Source organism: Ranitomeya imitator, unplaced genomic scaffold (assembly GCF_032444005.1).
Source record: "Ranitomeya imitator isolate aRanImi1 unplaced genomic scaffold, aRanImi1.pri SCAFFOLD_460, whole genome shotgun sequence".
In the NCBI taxonomy this organism is placed as follows: Eukaryota; Metazoa; Chordata; class Amphibia; order Anura; family Dendrobatidae; genus Ranitomeya; species Ranitomeya imitator.
In genome coordinates this window covers 85,796-100,404 of record NW_027194831.1, presented here as the reverse complement: position 1 = coordinate 100,404, position 14,609 = coordinate 85,796, and the positions used below count along the sequence as shown (strand labels likewise).

At 42.2% G+C, this 14,609-nt stretch overlaps 9 non-coding genes across 9 annotated transcripts; 1 reads left to right on the top strand and 8 right to left on the bottom strand.

The window, feature by feature from the left end:
* Window positions 1-1,469: 1,469 nt before the first annotated feature.
* TRNAN-GUU (transfer RNA asparagine (anticodon GUU)) lies at window positions 1,470-1,543 on the bottom strand. The gene has a single exon. It is a non-coding gene; the product is annotated as a tRNA-Asn (tRNA).
* Window positions 1,544-3,263: 1,720 nt separating this feature from the next.
* Window positions 3,264-3,337, bottom strand: TRNAN-GUU (transfer RNA asparagine (anticodon GUU)). Its single transcript has one exon. It is a non-coding gene; the product is annotated as a tRNA-Asn (tRNA).
* A 1,720-nt stretch (window positions 3,338-5,057) lies between these two features.
* On the bottom strand, window positions 5,058-5,131 carry TRNAN-GUU (transfer RNA asparagine (anticodon GUU)). Its single transcript has one exon. It is a non-coding gene; the product is annotated as a tRNA-Asn (tRNA).
* Window positions 5,132-6,851: 1,720 nt separating this feature from the next.
* TRNAN-GUU (transfer RNA asparagine (anticodon GUU)) lies at window positions 6,852-6,925 on the bottom strand. Its single transcript has one exon. It is a non-coding gene; the product is annotated as a tRNA-Asn (tRNA).
* Window positions 6,926-8,645: 1,720 nt separating this feature from the next.
* On the bottom strand, window positions 8,646-8,719 carry TRNAN-GUU (transfer RNA asparagine (anticodon GUU)). Its single transcript has one exon. It is a non-coding gene; the product is annotated as a tRNA-Asn (tRNA).
* Window positions 8,720-10,438: 1,719 nt separating this feature from the next.
* TRNAN-GUU (transfer RNA asparagine (anticodon GUU)) lies at window positions 10,439-10,512 on the bottom strand. The gene has a single exon. It is a non-coding gene; the product is annotated as a tRNA-Asn (tRNA).
* A 1,308-nt stretch (window positions 10,513-11,820) lies between these two features.
* Window positions 11,821-11,893, top strand: TRNAA-AGC (transfer RNA alanine (anticodon AGC)). Its single transcript has one exon. It is a non-coding gene; the product is annotated as a tRNA-Ala (tRNA).
* Window positions 11,894-12,232: 339 nt separating this feature from the next.
* Window positions 12,233-12,306, bottom strand: TRNAN-GUU (transfer RNA asparagine (anticodon GUU)). Its single transcript has one exon. It is a non-coding gene; the product is annotated as a tRNA-Asn (tRNA).
* A 1,717-nt stretch (window positions 12,307-14,023) lies between these two features.
* On the bottom strand, window positions 14,024-14,097 carry TRNAN-GUU (transfer RNA asparagine (anticodon GUU)). Its single transcript has one exon. It is a non-coding gene; the product is annotated as a tRNA-Asn (tRNA).
* Between the last annotated feature and the right edge of the window lie 512 nt (window positions 14,098-14,609).

The window sequence follows — 14,609 nt, the reverse complement described above, 5'->3', positions numbered from 1 at the left end:
CTAAATGCCCCTGTCTACAGCAAACCCTTTTGGCTCAAAAAAACACTGGTTAAAACCCTGAATCCCAGTTCAACTCGTGCCGCTAAAGGACCAGAAGGCCTTTACGACGTCTCAAAATTTTCTATAAACAAACCATAAAAGGTCAATGGTTCTCCTTGGGATTGTGCTACATCACAACTTTTTTCACTCTCCCCCAGTTTGATTCTCCATGTACTTAGAAAGGATTTGCTAGAACGTTTACTGTTATTGCAGAAAATGTAAAAAAAAAATGCGCGCTTACGTAAGCGTTGGTGGTATAGTGGTGAGCATAGCTGCCTTCCAAGCAGTTGACCCGGGTTCGATTCCCGGCCAACGCATGGCTTGCTTTTTCACCATTGGTGTTGCGTTTATTCTCTTTTAATGTTTTGTGTTCAAGCTCATGCTCTACTCTTTTCTTACAGTTTAGCAACCACAAAAAGGAGAAAAAAACGAAGAGAAGCGTTCTTAGCTTTTTCAACACTTCATCTAAACCATTTGCTGCTCATCAGTTATTGTTTGAAACTTAGTAGGGTTAGTCCGCAATACAAAAGCAATGCCAAGGTAAACATTGGTATTGTGCTGGTTGGTGTAGCTTCTGTCAAAAGCAAACGCGTTTTGGCTCAAAAATTACTGGTCAAAACCCTGAATCCTGGATCAACTTGTGCCAAAGGACCAGAAGGCCTTCACGACCTCTCAGCAGTTTCTATAAACAAACAAAGCCATAAAAGGTCAATGGTTCTCTTTTGGGATTGTGCTACATCGCAACTTTTTTCTTCAAACTATGCAAGTTTTTTTCACTGTCCCCAATTTGATTCTCCATGTACATAGAAAGGGGTTGCTAGAAAGTTGCCCAACTGTATTTGTAGGGCACCAATCACGTTGTAGACTCCTTAAATGTTCTTCCAGTATGCAAAAATGGAATCCACACTTAAAAAAAAAAAAAAAAAAAAAAAAAAAAAAGCTTGCAATGGCATGTGTGATTGTATATGAAAATTGTGACCTGGTGTGACGTGAAACTGACGATATGTTTGCCAGGTTTGGGGGATTAGCTCAAGTGGTAGAGCGCTCGCTTAGCATGCGAGAGGTAGCGGGATCGATGCCCGCATTCTCCAATACTACTGCTGAATTCCTTTTTCGCTGGGTTGAATGAATCATTTTTACCACCTGCTCGTGGCACCCATGGCCAAACCTAGTGGGCTTTCAACAATCCTTCGATAGCTCAGCTGGTAGAGCGGAGGACTGTAGCTCTAAATTAGCAATCCTTAGGTCGCTGGTTCAATTCCGGCTCGAAGGAAGTTTTGTTTATCCTATCTCATCCAGAAGGTTTTTCTCCAGTTTGTCTCGTGAATTCAAAACATCGTCAGCAAAATGGCTTTTACTTGAGGGAGATGCTTAGCACAAATGCAAAAACTTCTTCAACTGTAGCTTACTACTGAAGCAAAAGGGTGCAACGTCCCTGGGTGGACTCGAACCACCAACCTTTCGGTTAACAGCCGAACGCGCTAACCGATTGCGCCACAGAGACATGATTTTCAACAAAAACAAACAAACATTTGCAAAGCACCAAGAATAATTTAGTTGCCAACAGATAAGAAATGGCTGATAAATTACATGACATAGACCAGAAGGCAGGCAGTAATTAGACTTCAACTCTGAGCATCCTCCACCATAAGCAGAGTGGCGCAGCGGAAGCGTGCTGGGCCCATAACCCAGAGGTCGATGGATCGAAACCATCCTCTGCTAAACGGTTGTGTTTTATACTCTTCATCATTACATTTCATCTAAATGCCCCTGTCTACAGCAAACCCTTTTGGCTCAAAAAAACACTGGTTAAAACCCTGAATCCCAGTTCAACTCGTGCCGCTAAAGGACCAGAAGGCCTTTACGACGTCTCAAAATTTTCTATAAACAAACCATAAAAGGTCAATGGTTCTCCTTGGGATTGTGCTACATCACAACTTTTTTCACTCTCCCCCAGTTTGATTCTCCATGTACTTAGAAAGGATTTGCTAGAATGTTTACTGTTATTGCAGAAAATGTAAAAAAAAAATGCGCACTTACGTAAGCGTTGGTGGTATAGTGGTGAGCATAGCTGCCTTCCAAGCAGTTGACCCGGGTTCGATTCCCGGCCAACGCATGGCTTGCTTTTTCACCATTGGTGTTGCGTTTATTCTCTTTTAATGTTTTGTGTTCAAGCTCATGCTCTACTCTTTTCTTACAGTTTAGCAACCACAAAAAGGAGAAAAAAACGAAGAGAAGCGTTCTTAGCTTTTTCAACACTTCATCTAAACCATTTGCTGCTCATCAGTTATTGTTTGAAACTTAGTAGGGTTAGTCCGCAATACAAAAGCAATGCCAAGGTAAACATTGGTATTGTGCTGGTTGGTGTAGCTTCTGTCAAAAGCAAACGCGTTTTGGCTCAAAAATTACTGGTCAAAACCCTGAATCCTGGATCAACTTGTGCCAAAGGACCAGAAGGCCTTCACGACCTCTCAGCAGTTTCTATAAACAAACAAAGCCATAAAAGGTCAATGGTTCTCTTTTGGGATTGTGCTACATCGCAACTTTTTTCTTCAAACTATGCAAGTTTTTTTCACTGTCCCCAATTTGATTCTCCATGTACATAGAAAGGGGTTGCTAGAAAGTTGCCCAACTGTATTTGTAGGGCACCAATCACGTTGTAGACTCCTTAAATGTTCTTCCAGTATGCAAAAATGGAATCCACACTTAAAAAAATAAAAAAATAAAAAAAAAGCTTGCAATGGCATGTGTGATTGTATATGAAAATTGTGACCTGGTGTGACGTGAAACTGACGATATGTTTGCCAGGTTTGGGGGATTAGCTCAAGTGGTAGAGCGCTCGCTTAGCATGCGAGAGGTAGCGGGATCGATGCCCGCATTCTCCAATACTACTGCTGAATTCCTTTTTCGCTGGGTTGAATGAATCATTTTTACCACCTGCTCGTGGCACCCATGGCCAAACCTAGTGGGCTTTCAACAATCCTTCGATAGCTCAGCTGGTAGAGCGGAGGACTGTAGCTCTAAATTAGCAATCCTTAGGTCGCTGGTTCAATTCCGGCTCGAAGGAAGTTTTGTTTATCCTATCTCATCCAGAAGGTTTTTCTCCAGTTTATCTCGTGAATTCAAAACATCGTCAGCAAAATGGCTTTTACTTGAGGGAGATGCTTAGCACAAATGCAAAAACTTCTTCAACTGTAGCTTACTACTGAAGCAAAAGGGTGCAACGTCCCTGGGTGGACTCGAACCACCAACCTTTCGGTTAACAGCCGAACGCGCTAACCGATTGCGCCACAGAGACATGATTTTCAACAAAAACAAACAAACATTTGCAAAGCACCAAGAATAATTTAGTTGCCAACAGATAAGAAATGGCTGATAAATTACATGACATAGACCAGAAGGCAGGCAGTAATTAGACTTCAACTCTGAGCATCCTCCACCATAAGCAGAGTGGCGCAGCGGAAGCGTGCTGGGCCCATAACCCAGAGGTCGATGGATCGAAACCATCCTCTGCTAAACGGTTGTGTTTTATACTCTTCATCATTACATTTCATCTAAATGCCCCTGTCTACAGCAAACCCTTTTGGCTCAAAAAAACACTGGTTAAAACCCTGAATCCCAGTTCAACTCGTGCCGCTAAAGGACCAGAAGGCCTTTACGACGTCTCAAAATTTTCTATAAACAAACCATAAAAGGTCAATGGTTCTCCTTGGGATTGTGCTACATCACAACTTTTTTCACTCTCCCCCAGTTTGATTCTCCATGTACTTAGAAAGGATTTGCTAGAACGTTTACTGTTATTGCAGAAAATGTAAAAAAAAAATGCGCGCTTACGTAAGCGTTGGTGGTATAGTGGTGAGCATAGCTGCCTTCCAAGCAGTTGACCCGGGTTCGATTCCCGGCCAACGCATGGCTTGCTTTTTCACCATTGGTGTTGCGTTTATTCTCTTTTAATGTTTTGTGTTCAAGCTCATGCTCTACTCTTTTCTTACAGTTTAGCAACCACAAAAAGGAGAAAAAAACGAAGAGAAGCGTTCTTAGCTTTTTCAACACTTCATCTAAACCATTTGCTGCTCATCAGTTATTGTTTGAAACTTAGTAGGGTTAGTCCGCAATACAAAAGCAATGCCAAGGTAAACATTGGTATTGTGCTGGTTGGTGTAGCTTCTGTCAAAAGCAAACGCGTTTTGGCTCAAAAATTACTGGTCAAAACCCTGAATCCTGGATCAACTTGTGCCAAAGGACCAGAAGGCCTTCACGACCTCTCAGCAGTTTCTATAAACAAACAAAGCCATAAAAGGTCAATGGTTCTCTTTTGGGATTGTGCTACATCGCAACTTTTTTCTTCAAACTATGCAAGTTTTTTTCACTGTCCCCAATTTGATTCTCCATGTACATAGAAAGGGGTTGCTAGAAAGTTGCCCAACTGTATTTGTAGGGCACCAATCACGTTGTAGACTCCTTAAATGTTCTTCCAGTATGCAAAAATGGAATCCACACTTAAAAAAATAAAAAAATAAAAAAAAAGCTTGCAATGGCATGTGTGATTGTATATGAAAATTGTGACCTGGTGTGACGTGAAACTGACGATATGTTTGCCAGGTTTGGGGGATTAGCTCAAGTGGTAGAGCGCTCGCTTAGCATGCGAGAGGTAGCGGGATCGATGCCCGCATTCTCCAATACTACTGCTGAATTCCTTTTTCGCTGGGTTGAATGAATCATTTTTACCACCTGCTCGTGGCACCCATGGCCAAACCTAGTGGGCTTTCAACAATCCTTCGATAGCTCAGCTGGTAGAGCGGAGGACTGTAGCTCTAAATTAGCAATCCTTAGGTCGCTGGTTCAATTCCGGCTCGAAGGAAGTTTTGTTTATCCTATCTCATCCAGAAGGTTTTTCTCCAGTTTATCTCGTGAATTCAAAACATCGTCAGCAAAATGGCTTTTACTTGAGGGAGATGCTTAGCACAAATGCAAAAACTTCTTCAACTGTAGCTTACTACTGAAGCAAAAGGGTGCAACGTCCCTGGGTGGACTCGAACCACCAACCTTTCGGTTAACAGCCGAACGCGCTAACCGATTGCGCCACAGAGACATGATTTTCAACAAAAACAAACAAACATTTGCAAAGCACCAAGAATAATTTAGTTGCCAACAGATAAGAAATGGCTGATAAATTACATGACATAGACCAGAAGGCAGGCAGTAATTAGACTTCAACTCTGAGCATCCTCCACCATAAGCAGAGTGGCGCAGCGGAAGCGTGCTGGGCCCATAACCCAGAGGTCGATGGATCGAAACCATCCTCTGCTAAACGGTTGTGTTTTATACTCTTCATCATTACATTTCATCTAAATGCCCCTGTCTACAGCAAACCCTTTTGGCTCAAAAAAACACTGGTTAAAACCCTGAATCCCAGTTCAACTCGTGCCGCTAAAGGACCAGAAGGCCTTTACGACGTCTCAAAATTTTCTATAAACAAACCATAAAAGGTCAATGGTTCTCCTTGGGATTGTGCTACATCACAACTTTTTTCACTCTCCCCCAGTTTGATTCTCCATGTACTTAGAAAGGATTTGCTAGAACGTTTACTGTTATTGCAGAAAATGTAAAAAAAAAATGCGCGCTTACGTAAGCGTTGGTGGTATAGTGGTGAGCATAGCTGCCTTCCAAGCAGTTGACCCGGGTTCGATTCCCGGCCAACGCATGGCTTGCTTTTTCACCATTGGTGTTGCGTTTATTCTCTTTTAATGTTTTGTGTTCAAGCTCATGCTCTACTCTTTTCTTACAGTTTAGCAACCACAAAAAGGAGAAAAAAACGAAGAGAAGCGTTCTTAGCTTTTTCAACACTTCATCTAAACCATTTGCTGCTCATCAGTTATTGTTTGAAACTTAGTAGGGTTAGTCCGCAATACAAAAGCAATGCCAAGGTAAACATTGGTATTGTGCTGGTTGGTGTAGCTTCTGTCAAAAGCAAACGCGTTTTGGCTCAAAAATTACTGGTCAAAACCCTGAATCCTGGATCAACTTGTGCCAAAGGACCAGAAGGCCTTCACGACCTCTCAGCAGTTTCTATAAACAAACAAAGCCATAAAAGGTCAATGGTTCTCTTTTGGGATTGTGCTACATCGCAACTTTTTTCTTCAAACTATGCAAGTTTTTTTCACTGTCCCCAATTTGATTCTCCATGTACATAGAAAGGGGTTGCTAGAAAGTTGCCCAACTGTATTTGTAGGGCACCAATCACGTTGTAGACTCCTTAAATGTTCTTCCAGTATGCAAAAATGGAATCCACACTTAAAAAAATAAAAAAATAAAAAAAAAGCTTGCAATGGCATGTGTGATTGTATATGAAAATTGTGACCTGGTGTGACGTGAAACTGACGATATGTTTGCCAGGTTTGGGGGATTAGCTCAAGTGGTAGAGCGCTCGCTTAGCATGCGAGAGGTAGCGGGATCGATGCCCGCATTCTCCAATACTACTGCTGAATTCCTTTTTCGCTGGGTTGAATGAATCATTTTTACCACCTGCTCGTGGCACCCATGGCCAAACCTAGTGGGCTTTCAACAATCCTTCGATAGCTCAGCTGGTAGAGCGGAGGACTGTAGCTCTAAATTAGCAATCCTTAGGTCGCTGGTTCAATTCCGGCTCGAAGGAAGTTTTGTTTATCCTATCTCATCCAGAAGGTTTTTCTCCAGTTTATCTCGTGAATTCAAAACATCGTCAGCAAAATGGCTTTTACTTGAGGGAGATGCTTAGCACAAATGCAAAAACTTCTTCAACTGTAGCTTACTACTGAAGCAAAAGGGTGCAACGTCCCTGGGTGGACTCGAACCACCAACCTTTCGGTTAACAGCCGAACGCGCTAACCGATTGCGCCACAGAGACATGATTTTCAACAAAAACAAACAAACATTTGCAAAGCACCAAGAATAATTTAGTTGCCAACAGATAAGAAATGGCTGATAAATTACATGACATAGACCAGAAGGCAGGCAGTAATTAGACTTCAACTCTGAGCATCCTCCACCATAAGCAGAGTGGCGCAGCGGAAGCGTGCTGGGCCCATAACCCAGAGGTCGATGGATCGAAACCATCCTCTGCTAAACGGTTGTGTTTTATACTCTTCATCATTACATTTCATCTAAATGCCCCTGTCTACAGCAAACCCTTTTGGCTCAAAAAAACACTGGTTAAAACCCTGAATCCCAGTTCAACTCGTGCCGCTAAAGGACCAGAAGGCCTTTACGACGTCTCAAAATTTTCTATAAACAAACCATAAAAGGTCAATGGTTCTCCTTGGGATTGTGCTACATCACAACTTTTTTCACTCTCCCCCAGTTTGATTCTCCATGTACTTAGAAAGGATTTGCTAGAACGTTTACTGTTATTGCAGAAAATGTAAAAAAAAAATGCGCGCTTACGTAAGCGTTGGTGGTATAGTGGTGAGCATAGCTGCCTTCCAAGCAGTTGACCCGGGTTCGATTCCCGGCCAACGCATGGCTTGCTTTTTCACCATTGGTGTTGCGTTTATTCTCTTTTAATGTTTTGTGTTCAAGCTCATGCTCTACTCTTTTCTTACAGTTTAGCAACCACAAAAAGGAGAAAAAAACGAAGAGAAGCGTTCTTAGCTTTTTCAACACTTCATCTAAACCATTTGCTGCTCATCAGTTATTGTTTGAAACTTAGTAGGGTTAGTCCGCAATACAAAAGCAATGCCAAGGTAAACATTGGTATTGTGCTGGTTGGTGTAGCTTCTGTCAAAAGCAAACGCGTTTTGGCTCAAAAATTACTGGTCAAAACCCTGAATCCTGGATCAACTTGTGCCAAAGGACCAGAAGGCCTTCACGACCTCTCAGCAGTTTCTATAAACAAACAAAGCCATAAAAGGTCAATGGTTCTCTTTTGGGATTGTGCTACATCGCAACTTTTTTCTTCAAACTATGCAAGTTTTTTTCACTGTCCCCAATTTGATTCTCCATGTACATAGAAAGGGGTTGCTAGAAAGTTGCCCAACTGTATTTGTAGGGCACCAATCACGTTGTAGACTCCTTAAATGTTCTTCCAGTATGCAAAAATGGAATCCACACTTAAAAAAAAAAAAAAATAAAAAAAAAGCTTGCAATGGCATGTGTGATTGTATATGAAAATTGTGACCTGGTGTGACGTGAAACTGACGATATGTTTGCCAGGTTTGGGGGATTAGCTCAAGTGGTAGAGCGCTCGCTTAGCATGCGAGAGGTAGCGGGATCGATGCCCGCATTCTCCAATACTACTGCTGAATTCCTTTTTCGCTGGGTTGAATGAATCATTTTTACCACCTGCTCGTGGCACCCATGGCCAAACCTAGTGGGCTTTCAACAATCCTTCGATAGCTCAGCTGGTAGAGCGGAGGACTGTAGCTCTAAATTAGCAATCCTTAGGTCGCTGGTTCAATTCCGGCTCGAAGGAAGTTTTGTTTATCCTATCTCATCCAGAAGGTTTTTCTCCAGTTTATCTCGTGAATTCAAAACATCGTCAGCAAAATGGCTTTTACTTGAGGGAGATGCTTAGCACAAATGCAAAAACTTCTTCAACTGTAGCTTACTACTGAAGCAAAAGGGTGCAACGTCCCTGGGTGGACTCGAACCACCAACCTTTCGGTTAACAGCCGAACGCGCTAACCGATTGCGCCACAGAGACATGATTTTCAACAAAAACAAACAAACATTTGCAAAGCACCAAGAATAATTTAGTTGCCAACAGATAAGAAATGGCTGATAAATTACATGACATAGACCAGAAGGCAGGCAGTAATTAGACTTCAACTCTGAGCATCCTCCACCATAAGCAGAGTGGCGCAGCGGAAGCGTGCTGGGCCCATAACCCAGAGGTCGATGGATCGAAACCATCCTCTGCTAAACGGTTGTGTTTTATACTCTTCATCATTACATTTCATCTAAATGCCCCTGTCTACAGCAAACCCTTTTGGCTCAAAAAAACACTGGTTAAAACCCTGAATCCCAGTTCAACTCGTGCCGCTAAAGGACCAGAAGGCCTTTACGACGTCTCAAAATTTTCTATAAACAAACCATAAAAGGTCAATGGTTCTCCTTGGGATTGTGCTACATCACAACTTTTTTCACTCTCCCCCAGTTTGATTCTCCATGTACTTAGAAAGGATTTGCTAGAACGTTTACTGTTATTGCAGAAAATGTAAAAAAAAAATGCGCGCTTACGTAAGCGTTGGTGGTATAGTGGTGAGCATAGCTGCCTTCCAAGCAGTTGACCCGGGTTCGATTCCCGGCCAACGCATGGCTTGCTTTTTCACCATTGGTGTTGCGTTTATTCTCTTTTAATGTTTTGTGTTCAAGCTCATGCTCTACTCTTTTCTTACAGTTTAGCAACCACAAAAAGGAGAAAAAAACGAAGAGAAGCGTTCTTAGCTTTTTCAACACTTCATCTAAACCATTTGCTGCTCATCAGTTATTGTTTGAAACTTAGTAGGGTTAGTCCGCAATACAAAAGCAATGCCAAGGTAAACATTGGTATTGTGCTGGTTGGTGTAGCTTCTGTCAAAAGCAAACGCGTTTTGGCTCAAAAATTACTGGTCAAAACCCTGAATCCTGGATCAACTTGTGCCAAAGGACCAGAAGGCCTTCACGACCTCTCAGCAGTTTCTATAAACAAACAAAGCCATAAAAGGTCAATGGTTCTCTTTTGGGATTGTGCTACATCGCAACTTTTTTCTTCAAACTATGCAAGTTTTTTTCACTGTCCCCAATTTGATTCTCCATGTACATAGAAAGGGGTTGCTAGAAAGTTGCCCAACTGTATTTGTAGGGCACCAATCACGTTGTAGACTCCTTAAATGTTCTTCCAGTATGCAAAAATGGAATCCACACTTAAAAAAAAAAAAAAAAAAAAAAAAGCTTGCAATGGCATGTGTGATTGTATATGAAAATTGTGACCTGGTGTGACGTGAAACTGACGATATGTTTGCCAGGTTTGGGGGATTAGCTCAAGTGGTAGAGCGCTCGCTTAGCATGCGAGAGGTAGCGGGATCGATGCCCGCATTCTCCAATACTACTGCTGAATTCCTTTTTCGCTGGGTTGAATGAATCATTTTTACCACCTGCTCGTGGCACCCATGGCCAAACCTAGTGGGCTTTCAACAATCCTTCGATAGCTCAGCTGGTAGAGCGGAGGACTGTAGCTCTAAATTAGCAATCCTTAGGTCGCTGGTTCAATTCCGGCTCGAAGGAAGTTTTGTTTATCCTATCTCATCCAGAAGGTTTTTCTCCAGTTTATCTCGTGAATTCAAAACATCGTCAGCAAAATGGCTTTTACTTGAGGGAGATGCTTAGCACAAATGCAAAAACTTCTTCAACTGTAGCTTACTACTGAAGCAAAAGGGTGCAACGTCCCTGGGTGGACTCGAACCACCAACCTTTCGGTTAACAGCCGAACGCGCTAACCGATTGCGCCACAGAGACATGATTTTCAACAAAAACAAACAAACATTTGCAAAGCACCAAGAATAATTTAGTTGCCAACAGATAAGAAATGGCTGATAAATTACATGACATAGACCAGAAGGCAGGCAGTAATTAGACTTCAACTCTGAGCATCCTCCACCATAAGCAGAGTGGCGCAGCGGAAGCGTGCTGGGCCCATAACCCAGAGGTCGATGGATCGAAACCATCCTCTGCTAAACGGTTGTGTTTTATACTCTTCATCATTACATTTCATCTAAATGCCCCTGTCTACAGCAAACCCTTTTGGCTCAAAAAAACACTGGTTAAAACCCTGAATCCCAGTTCAACTCGTGTTGCTAAAGGACCAGAAGGCCTTTACGACGTCTCAAAATTTTCTATAAACAAACCATAAAAGGTCAATGGTTCTCCTTGGGATTGTGCTACATCACAACTTTTTTCACTCTCCCCCAGTTTGATTCTCCATGTACTTAGAAAGGATTTGCTAGAACGTTTACTGTTATTGCAGAAAATGTAAAAAAAAAATGCGCGCTTACGTAAGCGTTGGTGGTATAGTGGTGAGCATAGCTGCCTTCCAAGCAGTTGACCCGGGTTCGATTCCCGGCCAACGCATGGCTTGCTTTTTCACCATTGGTGTTGCGTTTATTCTCTTTTAATGTTTTGTGTTCAAGCTCATGCTCTACTCTTTTCTTACAGTTTAGCAACCACAAAAAGGAGAAAAAAACGAAGAGAAGCGTTCTTAGCTTTTTCAACACTTCATCTAAACCATTTGCTGCTCATCAGTTATTGTTTGAAACTTAGTAGGGTTAGTCCGCAATACAAAAGCAATGCCAAGGTAAACATTGGTATTGTGCTGGTTGGTGTAGCTTCTGTCAAAAGCAAACGCGTTTTGGCTCAAAAATTACTGGTCAAAACCCTGAATCCTGGATCAACTTGTGCCAAAGGACCAGAAGGCCTTCACGACCTCTCAGCAGTTTCTATAAACAAACAAAGCCATAAAAGGTCAATGGTTCTCTTTTGGGATTGTGCTACATCGCAACTTTTTTCTTCAAACTATGCAAGTTTTTTTCACTGTCCCCAATTTGATTCTCCATGTACATAGAAAGGGGTTGCTAGAAAGTTGCCCAACTGTATTTGTAGGGCACCAATCACGTTGTAGACTCCTTAAATGTTCTTCCAGTATGCAAAAATGGAATCCACACTTAAAAAAAAAAAAAAAAAAAAAAAAAGCTTGCAATGGCATGTGTGATTGTATATGAAAATTGTGACCTGGTGTGACGTGAAACTGACGATATGTTTGCCAGGTTTGGGGGATTAGCTCAAGTGGTAGAGCGCTCGCTTAGCATGCGAGAGGTAGCGGGATCGATTCCCGCATTCTCCAATACTACTGCTGAATTCCTTTTTCGCTGGGTTGAATGAATCATTTTTACCACCTGCTCGTGGCACCCATGGCCAAACCTAGCGGGCTTTCAACAATCCTTCGATAGCTCAGCTGGTATAGCGGAGGACTGTAGGTCTAAATTAGCAATCCTTAGGTCGCTGGTTCAATTCCGGCTCGAAGGAAGTTTTGTTTATCCTATCTCATCCAGAAGGTTTTTCTCCAGTTTATCTCGTGAATTCAAAACATCGTCAGCAAAATGGCTTTTACTTGAGGGAGATGCTTAGCACAAATGCAAAAACTTCTTCAACTGTAGCTTACTACTGAAGCAAAAGGGTGCAACGTCCCTGGGTGGACTCGAACCACCAACCTTTCGGTTAACAGCCGAACGCGCTAACCGATTGCGCCACAGAGACATGATTTTCAACAAAAACAAACAAACATTTGCAAAGCACCAAGAATAATTTAGTTGCCAACAGATAAGAAATGGCTGATAAATTACATGACATAGACCAGAAGGCAGGCAGTAATTAGACTTCAACTCTGAGCATCCTCCACCATAAGCAGAGTGGCGCAGCGGAAGCGTGCTGGGCCCATAACCCAGAGGTCGATGGATCGAAACCATCCTCTGCTAAACGGTTGTGTTTTATACTCTTCATCATTACATTTCATCTAAATGCCCCTGTCTACAGCAAACCCTTTTGGCTCAAAAAAACACTGGTTAAAACCCTGAATCCCAGTTCAACTCGTGCCGCTAAAGGACCAGAAGGCCTTTACGACGTCTCAAAATTTTCTATAAACAAACCATAAAAGGTCAATGGTTCTCCTTGGGATTGTGCTACATCACAACTTTTTTCACTCTCCCCCAGTTTGATTCTCCATGTACTTAGAAAGGATTTGCTAGAACGTTTACTGTTATTGCAGAAAATGTAAAAAAAAAATGCGCGCTTACGTAAGCGTTGGTGGTATAGTGGTGAGCATAGCTGCCTTCCAAGCAGTTGACCCGGGTTCGATTCCCGGCCAACGCATGGCTTGCTTTTTCACCATTGGTGTTGCGTTTATTCTCTTTTAATGTTTTGTGTTCAAGCTCATGCTCTACTCTTTTCTTACAGTTTAGCAACCACAAAAAGGAGAAAAAAACGAAGAGAAGCGTTCTTAGCTTTTTCAACACTTCATCTAAACCATTTGCTGCTCATCAGTTATTGTTTGAAACTTAGTAGGGTTAGTCCGCAATACAAAAGCAATGCCAAGGTAAACATTGGTATTGTGCTGGTTGGTGTAGCTTCTGTCAAAAGCAAACGCGTTTTGGCTCAAAAATTACTGGTCAAAACCCTGAATCCTGGATCAACTTGTGCCAAAGGACCAGAAGGCCTTCACGACCTCTCAGCAGTTTCTATAAACAAACAAAGCCATAAAAGGTCAATGGTTCTCTTTTGGGATTGTGCTACATCGCAACTTTTTTCTTCAAACTATGCAAGTTTTTTTCACTGTCCCCAATTTGATTCTCCATGTACATAGAAAGGGGTTGCTAGAAAGTTGCCCAACTGTATTTGTAGGGCACCAATCACGTTGTAGACTCCTTAAATGTTCTTCCAGTATGCAAAAATGGAATCCACACTTAAAAAAAAAAAAAAAAAAAAAAGCTTGCAATGGCATGTGTGATTGTATATGAAAATTGTGACCTGGTGTGACGTGAAACTGACGATATGTTTGCCAGGTTTGGGGGATTAGCTCAAGTGGTAGAGCGCTAGCTTAGCATGCGAGAGGTAGCGGGATCGATGCCCGCATTCTCCAATACTACTGCTGAATTCCTTTTTCGCTGGGTTGAATGAATCATTTTTACCACCTGCTCGTGGCACCCATGGCCAAACCTAGTGGGCTTTCAACAATCCTTCGATAGCTCAGCTGGTAGAGCGGAGGACTGTAGCTCTAAATTAGCAATCCTTAGGTCGCTGGTTCAATTCCGGCTCGAAGGAAGTTTTGTTTATCCTATCTCATCCAGAAGGTTTTTCTCCAGTTTGTCTCGTGAATTCAAAACATCGTCAGCAAAATGGCTTTTACTTGAGGGAGATGCTTAGCACAAATGCAAAAACTTCTTCAACTGTAGCTTACTACTGAAGCAAAAGGGTGCAACGTCCCTGGGTGGACTCGAACCACCAACCTTTCGGTTAACAGCCGAACGCGCTAACCGATTGCGCCACAGAGACATGTTTTTCAACAAAAACAAACAAACATTTGCAAAGCACCAAGAATAATTTAGTTGCCAACAGATAAGAAATGGCTGATAAATTACATGACATAGACCAGAAGGCAGGCAGTAATTAGACTTCAACTCTGAGCATCCTCCACCATAAGCAGAGTGGCGCAGCGGAAGCGTGCTGGGCCCATAACCCAGAGGTCGATGGATCGAAACCATCCTCTGCTAAACGGTTGTGTTTTATACTCTTCATCATTACATTTCATCTAAATGCCCCTGTCTACAGCAAACCCTATTGGCTCAAAAAAACACTGGTTAAAACCCTGAATCCCAGTTCAACTCATGCCGCTAAAGGACCAGAAGGCCTTTACGACGTCTCAAAATTTTCTATAAACAAACCATAAAAGGTCAATGGTTCTCCTTGGGATTGTGCTACATCACAACTTTTTTCACTCTCCCCCAGTTTGATTCTCCATGTACTTAGAAAGGATTTGCTAGAACGTTTACTGTTATTGCAGAAAA